Source organism: Hypanus sabinus, chromosome 4, assembly GCF_030144855.1.
Source record: "Hypanus sabinus isolate sHypSab1 chromosome 4, sHypSab1.hap1, whole genome shotgun sequence".
Lineage (NCBI taxonomy): Eukaryota > Metazoa > Chordata > Chondrichthyes > Myliobatiformes > Dasyatidae > Hypanus > Hypanus sabinus.
The window spans coordinates 30115539-30134429 of record NC_082709.1 but is presented as its reverse complement, the minus strand read 5'-3'; the positions used below and the strand labels follow the sequence as shown (position 1 = coordinate 30134429).

Genomic DNA, 18891 nt, shown 5'->3' with positions numbered 1-18891 from the left:
CTATTGTCTATTCTCTACTGCAGAATCTGACCAAGTTTGTAACCTCCATTCTTGTTTATTATCTTGGACTTCTCCCTTTCAAAGTGCCTGACTACTTTGCAGGACACAAAACATACCAATATCTTACATACACTTACCAAAACAAACTGCAATTAATGCTCCATAGCTGGTTTCACCAAATTAACCATCAATATTGCTAGTTCACTCCATTAGGCTGTGTCTTGTGGTCAAGTTATTTAATTAATATTCTCAGTTCATTTCATTTGTGTAGGTTTAATTATTTCAAGTTTGTTCAAATAACACCTGCTAAGTACTGTACTTAAATTATGAGTACTAGGAAAGGGGAAAATCAAAATGCACGTCAAAAGAGATGAACTATGTAATTATATGGAAACTGTCTACTAAAAGGATTGAATGAAAATACTGTAACAGTAAGTAGATGCTATGCCACACTAGTACCCGACTAACAGAATAGCAAGTCATTCTTTCGCCCTCACCAGTCAACATTATACTCATACCCCATTCAAACATCCACTTTTCTCTTCTCAAATCCTTCACATTTCTCCCCACCCCCTACTAAACACAAGCATTTTGTAAAGGCTCATTTGAAATACATACAACTTTAGAATGAAAACTTGTACAGAAACGACAAGTGTGATTCTAATGGCTTGATGAATTTAGCCAAAGTAAAAGAAAATGTAATACGCTTTAGTTTTTGAAAATATTAAGTGGGACAAAAAGAAATCAAGAATTCAAGGGTATTTATATTTTTGGTACATTAGAATCTGAGGTATAACACGTAGAATGTCAAGACATGAATACTATTTGATACACATCTTTCATGAAAAAACTACAAAAGAATTTCTGTATTTATAGATTTTGTGATTTCTTCCTATAAATTCTGATAAGGAATCAATTCTTTCTAGGTTTTCTCAACCATATCCAGATCCACTAGTTTGTACCTCCAGGCTAAGAGGTAACTTACAGTGCCCCCATATGCAGTCATTAATACTCATTTTAATACTAGAGTGGAACAGTAGCGTAACGGTTGGCGTATCACTTTACAGCGTCAGTGATCCAGGTTCCCTGTCTTGCTGTCTGTGAGTTTGTATGTTCTTCCCATGATTGAGTGGGTTTCCTACAGGTACTCTGCTTTCCTGCCACATTCCAAAGACATCAAGGTAGGGGTAGTAAACTGTGGGCATGCTGGGTTGGGAGTGCTCAGCATACCCTTGGACTGTGTTGGTCGTTGACACAAACAATGCATTTCACTGATGGTTTTGATCCACACACGACAAATAAAACTCTAAATCTCCTTAATTAAGTAATTGTTATATATAGTGCTCTGGTTGATAACACCTTTCTCCCTCTTACTCCTGCTCCATTTGTGTGTGATAACTGAGACATCATTTGCAGTAGGGCAGTTGCAACCTTAAAAAATCTGTAATCCTGAATTTTACTTCAGTGCTGTTCAAAATGCAACTCTTATCATTCACTCGCCCAGTTATCACCGAGACTTTGGGATAAGATTAAACCTTTAGGCCTTTTATCTTTATTCCAATATTCTTCTCCATTTCCTGTAAATAATTTACTGAAACAGAGATCCACCCTTGGTGGCACACCATAACCAGCTCCAGGTTGGCTGGAATAGCAGGTCGGGAAGATGGCTCAGTTGCTCTGCTTTCGAGTGTTATGTCCTCCGGTGGAGCGGAGGGAAAGAAGCATCTGGGGAGGAGTTCCACGTTTTCCCAGCAAAATTCTCATTTGGTGTAAACATTGCAAGGTGCCACCTCACCAGGTGTCAGTGGGAGATACAAAGCCTAAAGCAGCCCGAGAACCACAACGATTCCAGCAACCACCTTTCAGGCCCTGGTCAAGAGCACGGCTGATACATTCTGTGAGTCAAAAGCATGACATTGATCGATGGGTGCAAGGTGGCCACCACCTCTGGCCCTCCCCACCCAGTCTGGTGGTGAGATGGAGTTGTTAATCTATAAATGACCATTGTCCCCAAAGACTCTTCAGCTGGAGAGAACTTCACCAGAAAGCCAGCTTCTAGATTCCACTCAAATGAGCAAGCCTACTTTAGTTGACAGACAAAAGGCCTGGCACAAGATTACAGCGCAGTTACTTCTGCCCTAAATGAGACCAACCAGCAGTCCAAACCAGGGACGGAAACCCAGGCCTGCGCAGAATTGAAGTACTGTCATTGTAAGTACTATCAAGTCAATCTTTAACATTCACGTAACATCAGCTTAAGGAAGTCATTCAGTTTGAACAGAATAATCTCCTTCTGATTCAATCATCCTTGTTGCCAGAGGCTGTCACACTCTCTCCCTGCATGGATGAATAGAAGATCCTGATTGCCCAACAATTGTTGACCACCCTAGATAGAAGGAGCTTGAAATAATATTAATTTCACTCTCAAATGTACCAAGTCATCAAGGTTAATGCCCAGATTAAATGCAGAGCAATTCCATGCATTCACATACATATCATGGAACCAAACAAATGAAACAGAAATATAAAAATCTGCAGGAGGGCTCAGTTTTTCCAATGAAACACAACTTGCATGATGCGTGTAATCAGGGGGATAATATCAAAACTACAAAATAATTTATTGCAATTCCAAAGTAAACTTTGCATGAGACTTTACTACAAGCATTAAAAATAACTTAAACTTTACCTTGCACCTTTAACATAGTATAAAAAAATTCCAAGAAAGAATCAGTGAGAAAACTTGAATATGAAAAAGACATTCAGCCCATCTAATCAGTACCAACAACTGATCAGCATAATCAGGGATGTTCTTCTAACCTTTCAGATTTATTAATTTTTCATAATGCAGCTGTCACCAACAAGGCTGATATCTTTAATTGTGCTTAGAAAGAAGATGATGTGCCAGTTCTCGAATAAGTGCAATTCTTCTGGGAAGAATCTCCAGGGAGATTCAGAACCAACTACAATTACTGATACATTTCCACGTCAATATAGCCTGCAACATGGCAGGATGCTGTAGACGGTGTTGTTCTCATACACCTGAAGCCTCTGATCTTAGTGATAGAGTTTACAAATTAGGGAGATTTTTTTCAGAGTAGGCTAGACAAGCAATTACAGTACATGTTGTAAATAGTGCATGTCGTAGCCACTCTGCACTGGCAGTGGATGGAAAGACAGTTTAAAGTGGTACACAGGGTGCCAATTATACAGCGCGTTTTGTCTTTAATAGCAATGAGCTTCTTCAGTGTTATTGGATCAGCATGCACTCAGGAGAGGGGAAAGTAATCCATCAGATTCTATACTGTGTCTTATGAATGATGAACAGGCTTTGCAGTGTCAGGAGATGAGTCACTCGCCACAGAACTCCTACCCTCTTACTGGATTTGTCACTGCCTGGAACTTGTGTGGCACAATGCTATCAGCCATTTATCAGCTCCACACCAAACACTGTCTAGGTCCTACTGCATATGGGAACAGGCTGCTAGGTTAGCTGAGAACTTGTGAGGCAAACAGAACACTGTGTCATCATCAAAGGTCACCCCACCTCCCCATTTGTAAAGCAAGTCACCAGGGAAGCAGCTAAAACTGGCTCAGCCCAGGACCTTGCCCTGAGGAACTCTGCAGTGATGTCCTGGAGTAAAGATAATCGACCTCTGACAAACACAACCATCTGTATGCAAGATGTAATGTGCAAGATGATGCAAGGCAGAGACTGATTGGATGGCCAGAGACTTTATCCAAAGGCAGCAATAGTTAATACAAGGGAGCATAACTTTAAGATGCTAGGAGAAGAGTATGAGAGGATATGAGAGGAAGTGTTTTTTTTACACAGAGAGTGGCAGGTGCAGGTGACAGTGGTGGTGATAGAGGCAGACACATTAGGAGCATTTGAGAGACTCTTAGATAGACATATCAATGAAAGAAAAATGGAGGGCTGTTCATAGGAGGGAAAGGTTAGTTTGGTTTTGGGAGTATGTTAAGGGATCAGCAGAACATTTTGGGCTGAAGGGCCTGTATTGTGCTGTAGTATTCCAAGGTCCAATATATAACTAAACTAATCAAGTCATTTCACTGTTGTCTTTTGATTTCAGTTTCAACAGAGCTCCTTGATACAAACTTGGTCAAACGTGACCTTGATATCAAGTCCAGTCACTTACAAGTCTGGAGTTCAGCTCCTTAATCCATATTTTGCACGACAGTGCAATGAGGTCTGGAATGGAGTGATCCACTGGACAATTGGGGCAATGGTGAGATCACTGGTGGGGAAGGTCCTCTTTTTGTTGCTGCCCATGGCTCACTCCAGCACTTTAACGACTGACAATCAAAGGAAAATTGACTGGGCAATACACTTCCTTTGCAGACAATTTCCACTTATTGAAACGACACCAGTAGAGCAAGACAGGAGCAAGGTAGGAGATCTGGTTGAGTGATGTAGCAACAATTGTATTGCTCAATACCAGTAAAACCACAGCATTGTTGACTTCAGGAAGGGAAAGGAAGGAGAACATGATTGATGGATTGGAGGTAGAAGGGTCAGCAGCATTAAATTCTTGGACATTAATATATGAATGACATGTCCTGGGCTGAGCACATAGATGTTATCACAAAGAAGTGTCAATGGCTCTATTTTCTTAGGAGGTTAAAGTGGTTTGGCATGTTACCGACACACACGCTAACACTGTAAAATTACCGTTATAGCTTTTCAAATGCACAGAAATGTAAGAAACTGCAGAGATTAGTGTAGTCAGCCCAATCCGCCATGGACACATCCCTCCCCACTAAAAGTATCCACCGTCCATCATCAAAGATTCCCACCGTTCAGGCCACACCACCTTCTCGCAGCTATCATCAGGCAGGGGTACAGAAATCTGAAGTCCCACAAAACCAGGTTCAAGAACAGCTACTTCCATTCAACCACGCCAATCCTGAACCAGACTGCACAACCACATTCACAATCTCAGTACAATAACACTGCAAGCACTTTGCTCTACAATACTTTGTTTTTTTTAATTCTCATTATGTTCTTCCTTAAATAATTTGCTTTTTTTTCTTGAGAAAGCTTTGTCTTTAATGCTACCTATCTGTGATGCTTGCTGCTGCAAGTTGCATATGTGGTCACATGTACTTGTGCATACAACTCCAACTTTTATTACTAATAACAGAAGAATTTGGGGCCCACAGTTTTTGTAGTGCCAGCCATTTCTTGGGGCATGTGGAATGAAATGAATTGTTTAAAGACAGGCTTCCTGAAGTTGGATGCCTCAGGAGAAAGCAAGCAGATTATACACTCTATTTACTAAACATGTTTTAGCTTATATATCTTCATAATACAGATGATTCATAAACAGATGTGTACACTACAAATCACTATCCTTTCCTTGTCTTTTATTAATGCAATTCCTCCTTAAAATGCAATTTAAACATCCCCCTGAAAAGGCCATGACGTATTGTGTCTACTCTTTATCTGCAAATCTGATCTTCATAAATGTTCCAACAACAAGACAAAGCTCTTTCCAGGCCCCTAACAGCTTTTCCCACTGTGAGGCGTGCATCAATCAATCACATTTTTACCAATGTCTGCACAGCGAGAGTCAAATTAGAAACAACATTTCTTATTATCATATGGGTAAATTATTTTTTTTTCTCTAACATTAGATATTCTGAATGAGTGATGACTTTTCAGTACAAGCTCTGCAATATACAAGTCTAGAAATTTTATTACATCTTCAGAGAAATGTGCATGGTAACAGTAGTGGTTGGCACAACACTTTACAGTACAGACGACCCGGGTTCAATTTCCGCTGCTGCCTGTAAGGAGCTTGTACCTTCTCTCCATGTCCACATGGGTTTCCTCCCACATTTCAAAGACATCTCGGCTGGTAGATTAATCCGTCATTGTAAGTTGTCCCGTGGTTAGGCTAGCGTTAAATCAGGGGTTTGCAGGGTGGCGTTGCTCAGCAGGCTGGAAGGGCCTATTCCGCACTGTATCTCAATAAATAAATGCATTCTTTTAAAATATTTCTCTGGCCAAACCAAGCAGCAATAAATTGAAAATAAATCTGATCATTTCCTGAGATGAATTTGGTTAGAAGCTATCCAAAAGAAATGTGAGACTTATGCAGATGCTCATACCATCATACTAGCAACGAAAAGGTCAGCACTGGGGACAGAGAGAAAGGTTAGAAATATGCAATATTAATAAACAATTACCAAACATTTTTAAAAGCAGATGCTGAAAAACTCAGATCAGCCAGCATCAATGGAAGGAGAGACAGTCAATGCTTCAGGTCATCCATTGTTCCTCTTTCTACAGATGGTGCCTAGTTTGCAGCTTTTCCAGTAAATTCTGTTATTCTTAAGCCTCTCACTTTCCATATTTACCAAGGTGCTCTCTGACTGCTAACCACACCTCTGATGTAATTTGAACTTTTATTAATATTAAATATTAAACTTCACAATTCTTACTTAGAATTTACTTTATATTTAACATCGGAAAACTTTCAAAATTATTAATGCAAAGGAATTGCTCGAAAGTCAAGACTAAATATCACAAAATACAAGCAGCATTAAATTTACTTTGCAATTTTTAATATTGATATAATTTGCTTAGTGTTTGATGTCTTGTTTGTGCTTATGAAAGAGAAGGAACCATTGATCTGATTGAATGTCCTGCATCTAGCAAATACCCATTACATTACACCTTTCACACCCCAAAATATCATTTCATATTATTTTCTTGCTATTATCTTGACTAGCTTAAACAACCTATTAAAGTCTGATTTTCTTCATATTGATGTAGGGATTTGATACTTTTGTTTCTGAACTTGTCATTTTTTTGAAAAGGCTTTAAATGCTGACCTCAGACAATGCAATCAGAGACAGCCCATAACTTCATCAATGGTTGCTTTGACGCAGGTGAATGTGCGATCAGCAATTAAAGATCTGCATTAAAATGCATGAGAAACAGTCTTTCTAATAATCTAATAAAGTGAGAAATAGTGACTGTGGTTTCAAATGTTCAAGCCTGGAGATGTCAGAAACAGCTGGGAGTGAAAACAAAACAATTTTAATACCTCAAGTTAGAAACTATGAAGAATTTAAAGGTATCAACAATCATCTTGAACGTTACAAGAACAATGAAGATTTGGAGGATACAAATGTCAAAAGCATTGTAGAAAGGCAGCCCATTATCTGCGCTGATTTTGTTCATTTACAGTCAATCGCGACAGTGCATATTAAATTAATTTCTCCATTGATAACTATTAGGAACTAATACACAATTTTATAGTACTGTGGTAGTATTGGTAGTATTCTAATTTGTTCTGTATTTCATTCAAATATATAATTTGTTACTCTGTTAAATGGCAATTTGTTTGTTTTTTAAAAGTAGCTTTTATTTCCATGAATCTTCAGCAGCATAATTGGGCCAAAATGTACTGTGTCTCAATTAACTGGAATCCACTGCATATAGCACCTTTTACTTGAGATGGTAGTTTTGGTCACTGTTGCCATGGCAGTTGCTGACCATTTGTCCTGGTTCCTTATTACAAAAGTACACCAATTCTTCCCTTTGAAGAAATTAATCGAGTTATTTTTTAAAATTGTTATTCAGTCTGCTTCCACCACCTTTCAGGCAGTACATTCCAAATCATGAACTGCTGTGCAACATTCTTCTCCAATTTCATTTCTGCTTTTCTGATGATTAGCTTAAACTCACATCCCCAGTAAAAACATCTGCCACTGCAAACCTTTGCTTCTTATCAAAACCTACCATTCTTTTGAAAACCTCTATCAAATCTCCTCTTAACCTCTTTGGTCCAAGAACAATTCTGCCTGTCCTGTTGTCCCACCCAACTGCAAGAACCTCACACCAGGCATTATTCTAGTAGATCCCTCAAGCAACCTTTCCAAAGTCTCAATATCCTTCCTAACAGTATGATGCATTGGGTAGCAACCTAATCAGTATTTAGAATTTTTTAAACAAAACTCTTGGTTCAAGTACTCTAAACCAAGGATAGTTAAATGAAAAGAATTTTAATATGCTTTTTAGAATATTCACTCTCTTTTACTCACCTTGTCGCCTTTACAAGGACAATCATGTAAAAGGGGCCTGTAGGATCATTGGGGACCCAAGTCATCCCAACCACAATCTATTCCAGCTGCTACCATCCAGGAAGCGGTACCGCAGCATAAAAGCTCCAGGACAGCTTCTTCCACCAGGCCATAAACTGATGAACTCACGCTGATTTGTGTGTCCTCTATATTACATTGACTGCTCTATTTATTTTAAATTATTATAAATTACTATGATTGCACATGGCACATTTAGATGGAGACGTAACATAAAGATTTTTACTCCTCACGTATGTAGAGGATGTAAGAAATAAAGTCAATTCAATTCAATTATTTGTGAACATAAGAAGGTTTTGCTCAGGACTCTGTTCAAATTGCAATACATTAATTTATCCTCATCATTTCCTTTCTACTGATTAAGCTTCTGCTTTTTAAATGTTATTTACCGTATGTCTGTCCAGTTCACCAATCATTCCATTTCCCTTAAAGGTCAATTAAATATATTTCTGAGTTTTGTATAATTTGTAAAATATGCAACAAAATTCCTGTATACTCACGACCAAGTCATTAATATGTCGAAAAAAAGCAGAGAATCTGATAATGAATCCTTGGGGAATATATATAGTGTACAGATTTAGTAAATTTGCAATATCACAGCAGTAAATGTATTGTTGATGTATTTGGAGAATGCAGGCCCTGGATTACTTGTCAGAAGTGCCACTGTATAATTGCAAGTATATGATGACAGCAACAGCCAATGCATTTTGAGCTCTCTTTATGTTGCATTAACAAATTTGTGTCTTGAGTTTGCTGTAAAGAAATAATTAAATATTTATCCTTCTAATAATATTTTCTCTTTCCCCCACCCATATTATTTTTGCTAAGAAATCTATCATTATATTTTTGGCTTAGCTTCACAGCCCAAAAAAAATCTTAATACTTGGACATTTTTTTATATGACATCACATGCCTCATCAAAGTGGTTGCTTAGCTAAAATTTCAAATAAATAACCATGGTGGGGAAAAAAAAGCTTAAACAGGAGAATAAATATACTCTGCTCTGAAAAAAAAATATTCGCAAGTATGAGTTCAATATCCCACTTTGCATAATATGGCCTCTAGATGTTTGATATTTGACTTTTCCTATCTTTCCAAGAGAAAGATACAAAATTAGCAAAACAAGGTGTGCAGTTCATAAGATTCTTGATTAATTTAAATTCTCTCTCAGTTATCAAACCTGTAAAGCTGGCTTAATATATGATTAATGGTTCCACTTTTCATAGACTTTATGCTGAGGTTTTGTCACTCGTGTTTAGAACGTTTTTAATTTGATTTAAATATCAGCATGATTCAGTGAAAATATTTCAGTCGCTGGGTTTTACATCGTCACTGTGCACATACAGCTGTGTTTGCTTTGTCACGATACCAGCATCTTATCCTATAAAGAATTTCCTATTTAACCTGTCGTTAGCGCATCTGCATTGCTGTGTCTGTCCTTTCTTAGTTTCGCTGTATCCAGCATTCCAGTTGCAGTCTTCAGTAACCTTTACATTCACCTTGCTCTACAGCTTCACACAATGTAAACCGAAACTTTCCGGCATCTAATCAGCCTTTGCACCAGCCAAACAATAGACATCAAGTTTAGAATTACAGCGACTGACAATCAAATGCCAATTAACGGTGCAAGATAGGCCACACAGAGTACACGGGGGAAGCCTCAGCTCTCTGCCTCCATAACCGCCGCACACGTACCTACCACACACACCACGGCACGGATGGAGACTCACCCCGACCAACAGCACGCTTCAGCCGACCGTCGGGGTACATGAACCGGCTCCCGGTTGTTCTAGACTGACAGCACCTTCCGGTCGACGCACAGCCCCGTAGTATGGAGAGCGTTGATGTGCTGCAATCCAACCATCTAGCTAGCCACCCACCCACTCTCACTCACTCACTCACTCCTCCCTGCAGTGAGACTGAGGGACTGGCAGCCGGCAGACAACACCGGACTGGAGTACAGATATCGGATCGGACTGAATTTTGGCTCCAGTATAGCGAAATGGATTATTCTGGACTGGATTATAATACCAATGCCTTAATGATAAATAAATCTTGCTGCCTGCTGGTATAGCCTTTGTCATTTGTTGGATTATCAGATTTACTGTTTTTGGTGGTTTTAAGCTGTTCACAGAAATCAAAATCTAAATGACAGAAATGTAGTATTTTTATGTTTTGCCCACTGATTGAGTGTACCTTTATAAATCCATCAATTCAAAGTTATATTGCCCAATCCATCATTACCTAGTCAATATTATAGAGTTGTACAGCCTCTGGCCCAGCGTCCATGCCAACTGAGGTACCTTCTGCACTGGTGTCATTTATCTGCATTAGATCCATGGTCCTCAAAACTTTCCTATCCATGAACCTCCAAGATCTACAATCTGCTGTGGGCCAGGTCAGTGGCATTCAGGACTGGCGACCAAATTAAATGCAAGGGGGCCAGGTATGATCTCCAGAAAGCCATCTCACATGCAAATTGACAATTCCAAACCAAACTTGAATCACTGAAGGATGCTTGACAGCTGTGGCAGGGCTTGAGTGCCATCACCTCCTACAAAGTGAAACCAACCAACAGCAAGGTTTCGCCTCCCAGATGAGCTCAATGCTCACTTTGACCTTCAAAGTATGGAGGCACTTTCACAAGCTACCACAGCTCGTGATGAACCATTGATTTCATTCTCTGAGGCTGGTGTGAGAGCATCCTTCAAGAGGATAACCCTACAGAAACATCTGGACCAGACGGGGTACCTGGCTGAGTACTAAAGACTTGTGCCGATCAACCGGCTGAGTGTCACTGATATCCTTATCCTCTCACTTCAGCAGTCTGAGGTACCCACCTGCTTCAGGTAGGCTTCAATTGTAACAGTGCCTAAGAAGTTGGTAACCTGCCTCAGCGACTATGTCCCAGTAGCACTTACATCCACTGTTATGAAGTTCTTTTGAGAGGATTGTGATGAAACATATCAAATAAAGCTTCAAATCCTAAGTCTCAATACTCCTTGTGAATTGCATCCTTGAACTCCTCATTTGCAGATCCCAGTCAGTTCAGATTAACACCAACATCTCCTCCACAATCTTCCTTAGCACAGGCTGTGTGCTTAGCCCCCTGCCTTACTCACTTTATACTGATGAGGCTAAGTACAGCTCCATTGCCGTATTTAAGTTTGCCAACGACACCGCTGACATAGGCGAAAACAAGGGTTGTGACAATTCAGCATGTAGGAAGGAGACTGAAAATCTGGCCGAGTGGTGCCAAAACAACAACCTCACTCAGTGTCAGCAAAACCAAGGAGATGATTATTGACTTTGGGTGGGGGAAAATGAAGGTCCGTGAGCCAGTCCTCATCGGAGGATCAGAGTTGGAGAGGATCAGTAACTTTAAATTCCTCTAAGTGCCATTACAAAGAAAGCACAGCAGCACCTCTACTTTCTTAGAAGTTTGCATAAATTCAGCACGTCATCTAAAACTTGGTCAAACTTCCATGGGTGTATAGTAGAGAGTATATTGACTGGTTTTATCATGGTCTGGTATGGAAACACCAATACCCTCATAAGGAAAAGCTTACAAAAAACAACTGATACAGAAACAATATCCTGGAACATTGTCGATCATCTTTATTCCAGCTGTAGTGATCCTATAGCCAGTCTATTTTGAGGCAGCAGATCTGCATTTTCCTGTTTAGCATGTCCTTGTGCAAACACAGTATCCTTATTGTCATGGAGTTACAAGAAAGACCATTGTAATCTAATGACCTCCTATGAGGTGAGGTTGTCTTTAAAGGAACCTAACAGCAGGCTCTTTATTCCTCATTTGTACTGCTGCTACACAAACCAAAACTAGTTGTCTCACAATATGTGTTCGTATTATGATAGCAAATCAACTATATTTTATTTTTCCAAGACCAGATGTCCCATTGCAGTGACACTTAAAAGGTTTTCCATTATCTGCAAGACATAAATCAGCATAATGGAGTACTCACCCATACCCCAATGAATACACACCAATAATATTCAATAAGGTTAGCATCATCCAAGTCAAAGTAGCCTGTATAATTAGCATCCCATCCAGCACACTAAACATTTACTCTTCCTGTTCTGATGAAGGATTCCTGCCTTGAAGTAGTATTAAATCTATTTCTTTTTCCTGACATTCTGAGTCTTTCCAGCATTTTCAATTTTTCTGATTTTTGTTCAGTCTCCCTTTCCACTGGAGCACTACTGTCCCTGCATAGTGTACTATCTGCAAATGCCATTCTTGCTTAGGCAGCATGTCAAGGGCAACTAGGGTTGAGCAATAAATGCAACCCCTGCCTACTGCATCTGCTGACAAAGAAGGCACAAATGAAGAGGACGTTTAAACTTGCAAGAAGAGGGAGTACTATCGATTTTTTCTGGGAATATACTCAAGCTTTGTTGGTAAGTGAGAGTTTGCATTCAGGTTGGTTCTCTGATGTTGTTCTGTTATCTGCTTTCTCACCTCAGAGACCACATTCTCAAAATCACATCAGACATGTGTTCACGGACCTGTGATGCTGCAGGGTCAAAGCTACAAAGATTATACTTTCCAATAACTATTCTACTTTCTTCCTTATTCATTGTCTAATATTAATTATTCTTTATGTCTCAATGAAATGCTGTGAAAGGTTTCTTTCTACTTGAGGGCTGCTCTAAGTTATAATTGCCATTCATTGGTAATTTTTCAGAGGCCACTGCCATTGTTGTAAGCTTCTTGACACCAGCAGTCATTTTTTTATTTCCTGGTGTGTTATATTGTTAGGTAATACTAATGTTTCCATTATTCGCCAATTAAAGCATCAGGGGAGATTAAAGCATCATGGCTAATGCAGATGTTTAGAGATCGTTTGGGTGCTTCAGTGCTCTGCAGTCTCTGAGGAGATTCCGGGAGGCAGAGGCAGTGTGCATGAGCCTCGTGGCGATCAGGCTGCGGGGACAGGGTACAAGCCAATGTCTGACTACATTTCACCAATTAAAGCTTCCATTGCTCACTGATTAAAGGAGATTGAAACATCGAGATGAATGCGAAAGGTGAGGGCCGGCTGCCTGTCTTTTGATTGCTCTGCCATTGTGCCTGGAGAACATTTTCTGCATTTTGGATATGGACTTGAACTATAGATTCTTTTTCAGTCTTATAATTTTTTTATATTCAGTGCTTTTCACTGATCTTTCTTGTTTTTATTGTGCGTGGAGAGGGATTTGGGGTTTGATGCATCTGTTCCATTTTGTTCATCTTTTTGTGCAGGAGGGGGGATTTGAAGGTTGATATGCCTGCTCCATTTTTGTTAATTTCTTTTATTCAGAGAGGAGGAATTTGGGGTTGATGATCGTGCTACCTTTCTTTTCTTTCTTGATTTCAGAGCTGTTTACTTTGATAATAAATGAACCTTTGAGCCATCTGGAGGGTCTGGACCACAAAAACTTGCAGTTTGCCTGAGCTAGAGGAAGGTCCCAGGACTCCAAATGTAAATGTCTTGATCATTGATAAGCAAACTGTAAATCAATCATACAACATAAGCAGTGGGCAACATCAGACTAGCTGAATTCAAACACTGGATCATATCACATTGAAAATAGTCAGTCATGAAAAGCTCAGGGGAATGATGACTATCACAAACAAAAGGAAAAGCCAAGCTTTAAATCATGTATGTTGAAGGTAAGGCATCTTTTAAGGATTTCCCATCACCACACTCCTCTTGAACATGTTCTGCACTTGTGGGAGTCACAAAAAAACAGCCAAAGTAAAATCTTTTTTCAGCACAAAGTAAAGCTGCCTTACACAATTCAGGCCTTATAATTGGCTTTCAGTTCAAAAGTTTACATACAAGTAAAGTAATCATTGTATCATTCAAGTTCATTCATATTAGAACAAAAGTATTCAAAGATTTTACTCATAGATTTAGTTCACAAAACCTTTGTTAAAAGGCAGTGCTGGAGCATAGAGGAAGGGTCAGGCCATTACTATGTGATAGATACAGTCAGTGTCAGAACAGTGACACAATAGAAATTGGTTGAAATAAACTAAGTACACTAACAATAAGGAAGGTGGCATTATGAAAAGCTTTGGCTGGAAAGGCAGAGGGCAGTGGGTTACAATTAATACAAGTGAATCTGCAGATGCTGGAAATAAATAAAAACACAAAGTGCTGGTAGAACTCAGCAGCCCAGACAGCATCTATAGGAGGAGGTAGTGATGAAATTTCAGGCCGAAACCCTTCATCAGGAGTGAAGTAACATGGGATGGTCGAGGGGGGATAAGAAGTGGGGGAAGGGATAAAGTAGAGAGCTAGGAAGTGATAGGCTAGAGGAAATGGGCTAGGGGGAAGGTGGAGAATTATGGGAAATAAAAGAGAAAGAAAGGTAGGGCTGGGGGGAGATTATAGTGGGGGGGAAAAAAGAGAGAGAAAGAGAACCAGATTAAAATAATAGATAGGGATGGGAGTATCAACGGAGGTCTGTGAGTTGGATGTTCATGCCGGTGGCCACACACTTCAATTCCACAGACCACTCCCACTCCGATATGTCTGTCCATGGCCTCCTCTACCGTCAAGATGAGGCCACACACAGGTCGATGGAGCAATACCTTATCTCCCGCCTAGGTAGCCTCCTTCCTGCAGGCATGAACATCCAACGTTCCAGTCTTATTCCTTGGAATGTAAAAGACTGAGAGGAGATTTAATACAGGTCTGCAAAATTATGGGAGGTATACACAGTTTAAATGCAAACAGGCTTTTTCCACTGAGGTTGGGTGGGACTACAACTAGAGGTCATGGGTTAAGGGTGAAAGCAGAAAAGTCTAAGGGGAACATGAGGGAAACCTCTTCACTCAGAGGGTCGTGAGAGTGCAAAATGAGCTGCCAGGTTGATTTCAATGTTTAGGAGAGGCGTGGATAGGTAATGGATGGTAGGGGTATGGTGGGGCATGGTCCCGGTGCAGGTCGATGGGAGTACGTAGTTTAAGTGGCTCAGCATGGATTAGATGCCAAAGGGCCTGTTTCTGTGCTGTACTTTTCTTTAACTCCATGACTCTAAAAGCATTAGGCGATGACTATATTTGTATGAGATGACAGTGAAGTTCTGTTTCATAGTAAGTCCAGTAGGTTGTGTGCAACAGAAAAGGTATTAGACTAGGAAGCTGATGTTAAGTTCTTTCCAAGTAAAATTGATACAGAAAGTCGGGCAGGTTATGGATCACAGTGGTTCGGGATGAAAGGAATGGGTCTGAAGTTTAGAGCATCATTGAAAATGAGCTTTAGGGCTGGGGCAATGGTAAAACAGAAGCTGGTGGATGCTGGACTGGGAGAGGGGCTAAAGGATTGATTAAGTATTTGGAAGATGGACCCAGCAACATAAGTAGTGAGTCTTCATTGGTGGCGGAATGAGAATGAACATCTTATACTGTACTTAAAGAGAGAATGGATTTCCCAGGTATGGTGCGACTCTAGTTAGCCAACATCAGCATAAGACATAAGACATATGAGCAGAATTAGGCATTTGCCCCTTGAGTCTGCTCTGCCATTCAATCATGGCTGATTTGTTTTCCCTCTCAACACCATTCTTTTGCCTTCTCCCCATAACCTTAGACATCCTTCTGATCAAGAACCTCTGCTTTGAATATATCCAAAAGCCTCCACAGCCATCTATAGCAATAAACTCCACACATTCACCATCCTCTGGCTGAAAAGATTTGTCCTCATCTTTGTTCTAAAGTGACATTCTACTATTCTGGGACTGCGCCCTCCAGTCCTAGAATCCCCCACTACTGGAAACATCCTCTCCACATCCACTCTTTCTAGGCCTTCCTATATTCAGTAGGTTTCAATGAAATCTCCCCTGATTCTTCTAGACTCCAGCAAGTACAGGTCCAGAGCTATTAAATGCTCCTCCTATGTTAAGCCTTCCATTCCAGGATCATTCTCGTAATATCCTTTGGACCTTCTCCAATGGCAGCACAACTTTCTTAGATATGATAATCACATCAGGCCCCAGATCTCTCGTTTGACTTAGCTTGGCCATGGCAGACTTGCTCTCGACTCAGAAAGATCTGGAAATCAAGGCCTACTCAGGAGGCTTTACATTGCTTAATTTTTCAGGATGTGGGCCATAGATGTCCTCAAGAAGCTGGTGAAGATTCTGATGAATGTGCTCCCACACTACAGTTGGGTAGGGAGCTCCAGGACATCAATAATGTCCTTGGCATATACTGCGACTACTGTGTGATAGAAGTGGGACATTGAATGTTTAAGGTGTGGATCGTTCACTCAGCACTTTTGGCAGAACATTGGTTGTGAATGCTTTAGCTGTGGTTTTAACAGTCACATGCTGGGCTAGACATCATTAGGGATGAAATATCTACTGAAAACATAATCCAAGCTAAGACTTTAGTACATTTCTGACAAAGTACCACCTTGCAGATAAGATGTTAAACCATGGCTCCATCTGTCCTTTTAGAAGGGCATTACAGGTCGTACAGTAGTACTCACTTCGAAAGGTTATTGGCCCAAAATCCTATCTGGTGTTAAGACTTCAAAAGATTATCAAGTCAGTTGTTTCATTTTTCAGTTGGGGCTTACTGTACAAAGATTGACTGGCACATACATTATATTCCAACAGATATTTTTAAAGATATTAAACAAGTTGAATTTCTTCCTTTCACATTGTTTCAATGATATATAGTTCTAAAAATCTGAGACTTAAAATTAAGCTCAAATTGAAAACATCCAGAGAATTTTCATTATCCTGCAATAACACTTCAAAAGTCTATTAATATTGATAAATCATACACATATAAACTCATTATATTTAAGAAGTGTCTAAATCTTCTCGAAAATTACAATGAAAGCACAAATTAGTATCTTCATATCTACCCAGAAATGTTTTACTGCCATTTAAATACCTCAATAGTAAGAATATGAGATGAAAGAAACTAAAAATTGATTTGGTTAATGCTATACTAAGGAATTCCGTAATGTACTTTTCTCAGAAACGTGTGGAAAGTAGCTTTAAGTCTCACCAACACCGTTTGTATTAGAATTTGGGATGGCAGAGCTCTATAAGTACCTTTCTGGGAAAGCTCTCTATCACTGGTTATACAGTTTTGTATAGTTTTGTTATAGATAAGGTAATGAAGAGGCAGGAGTGAGCTAGACATTTTGGCAGAAAGTAGGAGGCTTCATACCTCTTTATAAGTCAAAATACTGCAATGGAAAAGGCAGATTTAGGGGTATGAGGTCACAAAGCAGCTTTGGGGTTCACATTTGACGAAACACCATCTCTATTAGCAAAATAAAGTAGAGGCACTGAAAAAATATAAATTAAAATATGTTAGGATGTTGACATAATGATAATTATATCAGAAGAGATTGAACAGGGGATTTTTCTCTAGAGAAAAGGCTGAGGGACACCATGATCTTTAAAACTGGGAAGCATGTTGATAAGATACATCTTAAATCAGTGTTTCCCCTTGCTGGTTAAACCAGGTCTGACAACAGTAAAACAGCTACTAACAGAACCAAAAAGGAAGTCTGCAGGAGCCTCTTTACTCAGCAACTGGTTAGAATGCATAACCAGCTGCCACAAAGTATAATTCACCCACACGGGCTATGGGCATCAAAACTGAACAAACAAGGAAGGTGTGGAGGAATATATTAGGGTGGAGGGTGGACTATTTCTGTATTGCATTGTACTAACTACATAATACTACACAATCTCTTTAAATTGATTTTATAGTGGTTAAGTATAGCTGTTAAATATGAACACATTTCTGATTCAATATTTCATGGCTTACCTAGTGAAACAACAATAAAGTAACTAAGTTGTGCAAGATCTGTTTGACAGGACAGTACAATGTCGCTTAAAGGCTTCAGCATCTGGAACAGTGCAACTGTCAGATGTCCTGGTCTTCAATCATTATGCAAGGTCTGTGAAGGGGAACAAATTAAGAATTGAAGCTTTGCAAACACAGTCCTTGTTGTCATTTGCCACCTGTGTTTTGGTTCAGAATGACTGCATGAAAGAAACCAAAGAGAAATTTCAACCAGCTGTATAATGAGAAGCAACAAATTACCATTACCATTTTGCAAGCATGAGGTTGAATGATTAATATTGCAGTTTCAGATACTGCACTGTAGCTTACAACTTGGATTTATTAAAATTGCTTAATAAAATATTAAGATTGAAAAGTAATTGCAAATCAGAATGGCGGCAGTGAATCATAGTTTACTCTAATAAAATGAAAATTGTTGTCTGACATTTTTCCCCCATGTCACATTATTCACTGGCCTTCACGGAGAAGGAGCAACTTCAATCAACATGACTCTCAGCAGCTTTCACCATAAAGATTTTTTTTCCAAAATTTCATTTGATATTAAAGATGTTTTCCTGCAAGAATCAAACATGTGTGCTGGCATAGCAATACTCCAAAGGCTTTCAACATGCAATGCCAAGGAAGATGGAAAGAAGAAGAGCACCTCACTCAGTGCAAAAAGGTTAGAAGGAGAGGGTATGTAGTAATGCAAACATCGAATTAAACTATACATTTAAACTATAAAAGAGATGTGGGGAGGGAAGAAAAATATTTGAAGGTGGTAACATCAGTAATGTTTCACAGAATGGTTGACGCGTGGGAGGAGCCTGTTTGGCCTGGCACATTTATGTAGGCTCTATGTTTCAGCTATTTCTGCTCTTTGCCCTCTCCCATTGGCCCAGTGAACTCCTTTCAGTTCCCTTTTGAACACTTGAAAC

At 39.6% G+C, this 18891-nt stretch overlaps 1 protein-coding gene across 6 annotated transcripts in view; it reads right to left on the bottom strand.

Moving 5' to 3' along the window:
- osbpl6 (oxysterol binding protein-like 6) overlaps positions 1–10033 on the bottom strand; it is a 160024-nt gene extending 149991 nt beyond the window's left edge. For 4 of the 6 annotated variants that reach the window (XM_059966754.1, XM_059966758.1, XM_059966759.1 and 1 more), the window contains exon 1: positions 9861–10033. The gene's annotated coding sequence lies outside the window, so the exon portion shown is untranslated. Of the gene's footprint in view, positions 1–5825; positions 5989–9825 lie in introns of all 6 variants that reach the window. The other 2 variants (XM_059966757.1, XM_059966756.1) reach the window with 2 other exon arrangements.
- Positions 10034–18891: the final 8858 nt, after the last annotated feature.